The sequence below is a fragment of the Amblyomma maculatum genome, chromosome 6 (genome assembly GCF_055883805.1).
Source record: "Amblyomma maculatum isolate TAMU_Amacu chromosome 6, ASM5588380v1, whole genome shotgun sequence".
Taxonomy (NCBI): domain Eukaryota; kingdom Metazoa; phylum Arthropoda; class Arachnida; order Ixodida; family Ixodidae; genus Amblyomma; species Amblyomma maculatum.
Window position 1 is genome coordinate 155,931,534 of NC_139349.1, and position 9,379 is coordinate 155,940,912.

Below are 9,379 nucleotides of genomic sequence, written 5' to 3' on the forward strand. Positions count from 1 at the left end.
TCCTCTTTCCTTGTTGCAGTTAGTCCTACTTCCTGCAGAATTTTTCCTTGATGGTCCCTGCACAAATGCACAGCAGGTGGCGAACATCCACTTCTGCAGCTGGTGTGGAAAACTTCGGGCATGTGGCGGGTCCAATGTCTTCTTGAGATTCCCATCGGCATGTTACCGATGGGGTAAGGGCCGCCCCAGCTCTTATTCTTGTTTCTTGCTATTGTTGTCTGCAGTACTAAAACCTGGCTCCTCATCTCCCTGGTACATGAAGTAATCAATTACAGGCTCTGCAACCCAATTACACATATATTTGAACCTTTGAACAACAACAGCATCTTGGGACATCACATGCAAAGATTTGAAAATACGCAAACAGACAGGCTAAAGTCAGATATCCAAGCATTCAGGCGCCTGACGCAGTCATTGGTTGTGGGTGTGCCGCTTTAGGAATGCAATAATAAAGCAGTTGAGGTGTTCACGACAGCTGGTGGAAAGGTGGGTCGGCGTTTTTGTCATGAACCCTCAACAGTTAAAGGCTAATCACGCACATGTGCATGCAGAACATCAATTGTACGCACAGTTTTTGTTTAAAGCATTCTAGCTGCACATCGAGCTTTAAATAAACTGATACCCAGTCGTTGTTGCTCTACGTTTGAAGCCCCCTTTCTGCACAAGTAGATCTGCACATACCAACAAGCCTGGTAGAAAGTGGCTCTTTAGCATAACACTATCGGCTGCTGTCTAGTTTCAATTGATGAGTGTGCACTGCTCTACCTACAAAGGAGAGGTTCAGATTATTTGCTCTGTGTGCTATCTGCACGCTCCAGTAATGGAGAAGGTGCAGATCCAGTTGGGCAGGTGAGACATTGTCATATGACCAGTTCGGCTAACAAAGCATACTTCGTGGCTTGTATTCAAACTTCTCAAAGCCCTGTTAGTGGTTGATCACTGCCAGTGTAGAATAGCATGAGTGAAGCTGCTGCTACCCTGATTCTGCTCACACTTCAGAAGTTTTGCCTAGCCGGCACACTGACGGACCGACTGATTGACCTTGTAGCCTGTAAGCATGTGCTCGGGCAGTGGTTAACTTTACTAGTGCTTCTGATTTATAGTTTCTTTCTTGCTCTGTTTTTTACATGCTCGACACTTTCTTTGAGGATTACAATGGGAGTTAGGATGTACTCTGATCTTCATGCATGTTTTGACAGTAGGGTGACTTTATGGTGCATTGTTGTTCGTTATTACAAAGCAGGGTGACCTCAGTAGTTCTTTTTGTCTCAAACTAAAGGCTATAAACACATATTTTGACAGTAGCTCCACCCTCGTTCACAATAAGCATTTTTTATAGCTGAGGCCAGTATAGGTGGGCTCTACTTCAGAGCTACAAAAAAGTAATGAAACCAGTATTAACAAGTTCCATAAGTACTCACTGGTACCAAGCTGTCGAGGATTTTCTCTTTAGTCTGACATATCTAATACACACACATGTGGCAGCTGTTAAATTAGGTTTAAAAAAAATTAAAACGACAGTGGGCGATAATGCATAAACAAATTCATCTTCTTCATTGCTGTAGGTAATGCATCTGCGGTGGAATGAAAAAACTCAGTAAGAACAGAGAGCTTGGGAAAAAAATAAACCGCACTCCTAAGACATCGACAAAGAAATGACAACACAGCTCTTTGTCCTTGTCTCGAGAGTGTGCTGTTTTTTTCCCCCGAGATGAACTACCAGCTAGCTCATTCTTCCACCCTTGCAGGAACAGAGACCACCTTAAATCGACGCAGTGCTACAAATGGAAACCAAGTCCGGAAGGAAAGCAGGTGTTAATAAATCTCGGAAAAATAAATTAAACCTAATTTAAAACCTGCAGGGATACCTAAAGTCTGCCTTTAAGGGTATGCTGCTAGTTGCTTCGTCACTGATCCATTTATTTCAAACATTTATTAGCATACAGTGATAAGCTACCACATTATCTGAAAGACAACCTGACATAGATATATATACTTGCTTTAACAACAGTGTACAAAAGTACGACTCGGAGGGGCTTGATTGCCATCTCACCCTTCAATCGTAAGGAGCTCCTAGCAATTCGGCATCTCATGCGGCCTCATGGTGCCACACAAACTAACACCAAAAATCAATGCCTGACCCACAAAAATGTCACCTGCTTATTACCTAATGCTAGAAACCTGCTTATGACTATCTGCTCAAGACGTTGTCAACAATAATGCAAGATTTTAGGGAGAATGGGGCCTTCAATACTGTCACATTAAAAATAAATGACCAAAAGCACAGCAAAAACAGGTAAAATAATGAATTTAAATTACGTTGAAGAGACATTTGTCACACTTACTCTTCTTTTTTATTGTTAGTTTCCGCATACGTGCTGCCTTTTCACTGCACTTAAGTTATCTCATTAGCCTAAGGGGCGCCCGAGCGTGGAGCCAGCTCTTGCATTTTTCTGTGTAAAGGGGGGGGGGGGGGGGCTACTTTTGGTTGCGCTAGAATGCGTTCATTTTTTCTCGACGATATGCTGCTGGATGCCAGACTCTCACAAGGACGATTTAGTGCGGGCTGCGCTTGGGTAGCTAGCAGAGGACAGAGGTGATATGGAAGTGGGGAGCATGTGCTGTACTTCATTGAACACGACATATCGTACAATCTCAAGGATAGTGCTTATTTCTGCCACTCGTGGTGGACATCATGTGTCTTTCCATTGCCATTGTTTACTTATTTTGTGTATGTGGGGCAACATATCTCTTCTCACCATTTAAAAGTGCAGATGTTTGCGTCATACTATGCGCATTAAGCCGATTGATTTGTAAAATGCGTTTCATCTCTCAAGTCCATACTCGGTTTATTTTACATAGCTTGCTATTTGAGGGCTTTCTAGAGCATTAGCGCGGATTGCAGCTCCCCGAGCTTAGTCAGGAGGCACATTATTCGTACATGTACATCAGTATCATGAGTGCACTCATTTTTCACATCTTCATTTCATTTTTCTGCAAAGTGGAAAAAGGACGTGTTTTGGAAAAAACTCAAATATTTGAAAAATGAGCAATGCATGCCCTATCTATCACATATTCGTTCCCAATCTTCCCCATGTGAGCCATCATGCATGGACACCAACATGCAAGGACTGTCACGTTGGTCATGCTAGCGGTTTCTCCACAGTGACGGCACAGCACACACCATTGGCTGCTTTTTTATCAGCCCCAATTGCATAAAGAATTCAAACCTGCGGTGTGCAGCTTAACTTTTATTTATGGTAGAGGCGCTTGCATATTACAAACATTCTTATCGACGTTATACATGGATGACGGCATGCAACAGTCACACTTTCGTGTCATTCTACCACATAGTGTCCTCTTTTCCCCAGATAGATTCCTAAGACTGCACTGCATTCCCATCCAGCAATGGAGCCAAAGTTCGAGCATCACCGATGCTGGCATCGACAAATCCCATTGATGATCTCTCTCTCTCATGCTCCCTGTTTCCGCACTCCTTTTATGTTGTTTTGAGAAACTAAAATCAGCTTTAAACCTGTGCCCTTTTAGCCATTTAAAGCTGTGTCTAGCTGGGTCAAAGCTATTGCATGACCCTTCAATTTTTTTTAACGTATGTTTTGTGGACTCTAAAATCGTGCCTCCCATTTGAGAAACATTGCGTTTTGATGACTGAAGTGAAACATGATAGTGCATGCATGTGGTACATCTCAAATATATCTGAGCTATTACCAGAGCATGTCCTCATTTCCTCTGCATTGAAAAATAAAATACCATACACTCAGATTGGGCTTCACACACTGACGTTATGCTTGCATGAATGCGCATGCCTGAGCACGTACTAAGGGCGATGATCTGCTGTCACACTCGAGAAGGTCATTAAATGGTACCATAAAATAAGCCGAGGCTATGCACTTGACAGATGAAAGATATACAGGGAATCCGAGTTCAGTGAGCTCATTATGAAATAGAAATCTGAAATTCTCAGTTGCCTGGTGGGAAAGAGTGCCACATGCATATTATACGTATTGCCTGGTGGGAAAGAGTGCCACATGCATATTATACGTATATAAGCAGCGACAGCTGAAAAAGATACCATAGGTGGGCACCATGGATCAGCTAAGAGCACCTATGATGCCCTCGGATAAAAGAAATGTCGCATGATACTCCCCTGTCCTTCTAGTCAGTTTAAAAATAGTGCATAAATTTCTCACTTCCATATCACCTCTCCATTGTCTGCTAGTTGGAGGGCTGCATCCAGCATAAAATAATCCTGGCATGTCTGGCTGCCAGTAGGTACAACCAAGACAAATATGAATAAAAATTGGAAACGTGCTTTATGCTTTCTCTAGTTTCGCTGGCTGCTGGCTTCCCTTATGTAATTTGTCATTTGATAGATTTCATTACTACAAAAGCATCGTCACTTCAAAATTTACGTTTTCATGGTCTTGCCTTAGTGGCAGTATTAACTTAAAATTGTATAGACGCCATAATAATGCCACAGCATTCATGGCTTTATTCTGGATATAGTTTGATATAGGCATTTTGAGCAAAAATTATGGGCATATCTCTATCAGGTGGTGGTTGGCTGGTGACATGGCTGGACACTGCTCAGTGGTTGTGCACGTCACGAGTCTACATGACACGGCAAGTTGGCAAATAGGAATTCTGGCTTTAACCAAGCCATTAAATGTGCCCGAGTGACCTAGGGGTAGCATGTCTGTCTGGATCCAAGGCTCTTTGGATCCAGTCAACCAGGCATCCCCAGGTGACTCAGGCAGGTTCAGATGGCTTGGTTAAAGCAGGTCTCTATATCTTTATGTGATCTAACATAATGTGATGGCTTACAACTGTGTTAATGAGTATGCACAACCTAATAGAATAAATTGTGGGGCTACTCATTTACCCTGTAGTGAAGCGTCTGTACATGAATGAGAATCCACACGGAAGCCACAATGTGCTCCATCATACACTTAAGGAAGAGTTTAAAGTGCTCCCGATTTTTTTGTTTGCTATCTTTGTAACAGTGTGCATGACTATACATGGATTACCACATATTATTTGCTTATGGCTGCTAAATAATACAATCTCTCCCATCATCTGTTTCAATTTCAACGCCATAGCAATGGCTGTGTCAGAAGTCATTATAGGTCATGGAAGGCATGAAAAACAAGAAACTGCAATATCTGCTTCATGATTTTATTCACTATATTGCTGAAGCTAGCCTGGTTCAGGAGCAGTCATCACACCGAACGTGCCTTTATGACATTCCTGATATTTGACACAAAAGCCTTCTTCACCTGGATTCTGAATATAACTAAATTCAAGGATTCATTCAAGTTATTAACACGAAAGCGTTACTTCGCTATGTTCACAGATTTCTGTCCGTAGACCATACCCGCAAAATCGTGTTCGCAGCAGTTGCGAGTAATTAAGAAACGTGAGAGGTTAATGAGTGGTGTCAATCGATAGAGGCTGACATAATGTTGCTGCCGAAAAATAGGCCAATAAGCTAGTTAGGTACATAATTACAGGCAAAAAATGTAAAAGTTCTCTGCAGCAGTTGTGAGTAATTGAGAAGTGGTAGAGGTTAATGAGTGGTCCAATTGATAGAGGGTGACGTAGTGTTGTCCGAAATAATAATTAGGCCAATAAGGTAATTAGGTAATTAGTTAGAGGCAGAACATGCAAAATTATATCCGTAGCAGTTGTGAGTGATTGAGAAATCTTAGAGGTTAATGAGTGGTGTTAATTGATAGAAGGTGATGTAATGTGTTGAAAAAAATATTAGACCATTAAGATAATTTTGTAATTAATTAGAGGCAAAAAATGAAACAGTAAAAGCAAAAATGGTCTCATTAGCTAATGGCTTGGCGCCACATTCGAATGTATCAAATACTAAAATAATTAAACCAGGGAATTAAGGTGACTTCAAGGATGTGACATCACGCAACCTGAAGCCGAGCTAAAAAAGGGCATATCAAGGGATTAGCATGTAATTTCAAAGTACCACAGACTAAAGTAGTTAAGGCAGTCAATTAGAGTGGCGTAAAAGGTGTGACGTCACGCAACTGGAAATAGAGCTGAAAAAGGGACATAGGAAGGGATTGTGCAATTTGAAAGTACCAAAGACTAAAATGAATAAACAAGAAGTGGATAATGTGAGCTAGAGGCTGTGACGTCACACAACCAACCGGAAGTCTAGCTGAAGAAGGGCATAGGAAGGGATTGGTGCACAATTTGAAAGTGCCAAATAAAATGGGTAAACAATAAGTGAATTAAGCAACCAGAAGCAACCAACAGCAGATTCCGTGCTTTTGCATTACTCCAATTCAGATTCTGCAGCGCTCTTTTTAGTTATAGATGGATGCCACTCTGCAGAAGCGGCCTCAGTAAACTCCAGAGGGAGTGGAGGTTCACCAGTACAGCTGCATGTGTTCTACATCCAAAGCCAATTCTTGAGCAACAAACGGTCCTGTGCAGGCCAGGCTTGTGTTTAGCCTCTGAGGGACTAGCATAGTGATATTCCCACTTGAGGTATAGCAAATTGGCAGTTAGAATAAACGAAGTATGCGGATTTCTAGATCACTAGCTTCGTTTAATGATTTGGAATGAAAAGTCTACACTTTATCATGATGTGCCACTGCTAGGGCATACCTAGGTGGCGACCCCAGGCCTTCACACCAAGTTTTGTTTTGTTGCATTAGCTGTAGGTTAAAATGAAAACTTGAGATTAGGAGTATGTTAAGTTGCTTATAATAGTTTTCTTTAACCTTCCTTGCATTTTTTTTTTGTTCTATATGCAGGCACCTGGAAAATGCAAGGATATCTTGAGCGGCTTCACTCGGCTCGGCAAGCTGCGATGTGGTCGAGCGGCAGGATCACTTGATTAAAACTTTGCTCACAGGATCACTTGGCTTGTAGCAGTGTTCTGGGCATCTAATGCCAAGTAGACTGGTGTCGAAAACACGGATGGGCCTAGACCTCACAGAGCACATCCCAAATGTATTGCTGGCATGCACAGCAATTGTGAGAAAATAAAAGCTGTCATCAGCGTGCTTTTGCGTCCCTATTTATTGAAGCACCGATTTCACATCACAGACTTGTGTGTATGGTGCAAGAAGTGTGGAAAAAATTTGGTCACAAATATTGAAGTTTGTACAGTGAAGCAAAATTTGTTCATTCACCATTGAACAGTGTGTAGTGGAAATACTGTGCACCATTTTGCAGAGGAAGGTACGGCCAAAGTGAGTCCTACAAAACATGGCTGGAGCTGGTTTAAAAAATGGTAGGATACGTAATACAGGCCATGAAATTTCATCAGAAGGAGTAAAACAAAACTCTCCTTCAAGGAGTACAGGCACTCCTATCAGTGGAGTCCTTGAACTCCTCCTGGAAGAGTTGTAGGACGCTACTACAGTGTGTAGTTTTACTCCTTTCGGAGGAGTGCCTTTACTCTATTCACAGGAGTAGCGCAGTACTCCATCAGTGGAGTCCGATTACTCTATGGCTAGAGAGAGTTCTTTTACTCTGGAAAAAGGAGTCGGATATGGGACAAGCGAAAACTCTTCCAAATGGAGTTCTAGTACTCCTGTTCTTAGAGTGCACGACTGGCTGAGCCGAAGTTGCCGCGGTGGTAGGGGCTGCCTCGGAGGTCATAGTGGTAGTTGTTGACGTCGTTGAAAGCCCAGGTAGATGACGGCCACTGCGCGAATCCAGGTTTTGGCAGCGCAAGGGGTAATCTGTGCGCACGGGGATCGTTGGTCACCTCCACCAAGATGATACGTGGCAGAAGGCTAGCACAGGAACCCACAGCAGGTGATGGGCAAGCGTTCACAGCACAGTAGAGCAGAACACAGCAAGTGTTCAGGCAAGTCCCAACGGTTTGTTCAGCTTCGTCTTCCTTTCGCGTCACTACTGTTTATCGTCCTCTTCTTCAACATCCAGCGACGCGCAGGGCATATATGTAACGATATTTTCAGTTTACGAGTTGCAAATTTGAGAAGGCGACAGGCTTTCCTTGAAGTGGTTTATTGCCGGCAAAGGCAATCCGCTGCAGATATTCAAAACGCCGCCAACGTGGGTTGGACGTTTGTGCGGCGGCAGTTCTAAGGAAGTGTTTCACGAGTGTGCTCGTTTGGATGCCAGTGCTATTTTTCACCAAAACGTTGCCATTTCGGGCTGACAAACTCCAAATAATCAATGCTGATACAGCACAGAGTGTCACACCGGCATGGATGTGAAGTTGTGACTGGCGTACAGTTGTGTTAAAATAGATGCATATGAAACAGGGCGTTCTTGTCGTGTCCTTTGATTTCCTTGTAGTTACGCTTGTGCCTTGATGTTAGCAGCAGCACACTAGTGAAGACAAAACATTTGAAGGGAGGATGTACAAGGCGCGATAGAGTTTGCTTTTATCGTGATGGTACCAGCTCCGAGCGCGGAACCTTCCATCTAGATGCAAAATGAATCCGAATCTGCCGTTGCTTCACGCGCCAGACTATGAAGTGTTTTAGCCATATAGGCTAAACACAAAAGTTACTGCCCCATCACCTTAGCAATACCAAAGCATTTATCCAAATCCTACAGCAACCGCTGCAGCAAATGCCGACATGTCTTGTCGCCTTGCAGAATGCAGTTAAGTGGCTACTATGACGAGCAGGGAGCGATGCATGTTGGGCGTCGCGAAGTGTCACTTGTAGAATTTTCAGGCGAACGGGTGGCAGCCATCTATCAGAATCTTTACGCGTGTGCGGTTTTCTGGGATGTATCAAAATCGCTTGACACTAGAAACCATTACATCTTGCAAACAGCATATCTTTGGATTCCCCGGGCTTTTTTGCAGCATTCTCGAGAACATTTTGAGGAATTGTTTTCGAGTGGCTGCTATGGATAAAAAGGGCATTTTCTGTTCGAAGTTGCTGCTAAGTGCGAGTTTTCCAGAGGGGTATATCTTATCGCCTATTGTATTTATTATCTTTGTTAATGGCTTTCATTTGACAATTTCTAAATTTAGGTTTTGTTTTATAAGGTTTTAACGCCCCAAAGAGACTCAGGCTATATGAGACACCGTAGTGAAGAGCACAGGAAATTTTTGAACACCTGGGAGGAAGAGGAGGAGGAGTAAAACTTTCAGGAAGGCTAGGAAGTAGTGGGTTCTATGCGCCACCTGCAAACCTACCGGAGTAGCCTGGTCTTGCGGGGTGTTGCTGGTCAGAGCGTTCTCGGGAACAACTATGAACACTTCGGTCATAGCCCCATTACCCACAGCTATTCGCTCGATCCGCTCGATCAGACGGCTTTGATCATTCGGCTCTGTGCGGGATAAGGTGTCTTCCCAAGAGGAGGGAGGGGGCAGAGTTATGGGTGGTTTTTGGCCCCT

General features: G+C 43.2%; 1 long non-coding RNA gene across 1 annotated transcript in view; it reads left to right on the plus strand.

Moving 5' to 3' along the window:
- LOC146187118 (uncharacterized) overlaps positions 1–7,055 on the plus strand; it is a 40,552-nt gene extending 33,497 nt beyond the window's left edge. The window contains exon 2 of the long non-coding RNA XR_014707907.1: positions 6,804–7,055. This is a non-coding gene — a long non-coding RNA (uncharacterized LOC146187118). The remainder of the gene's footprint in view (positions 1–6,803) is intronic.
- Positions 7,056–9,379: the final 2,324 nt, after the last annotated feature.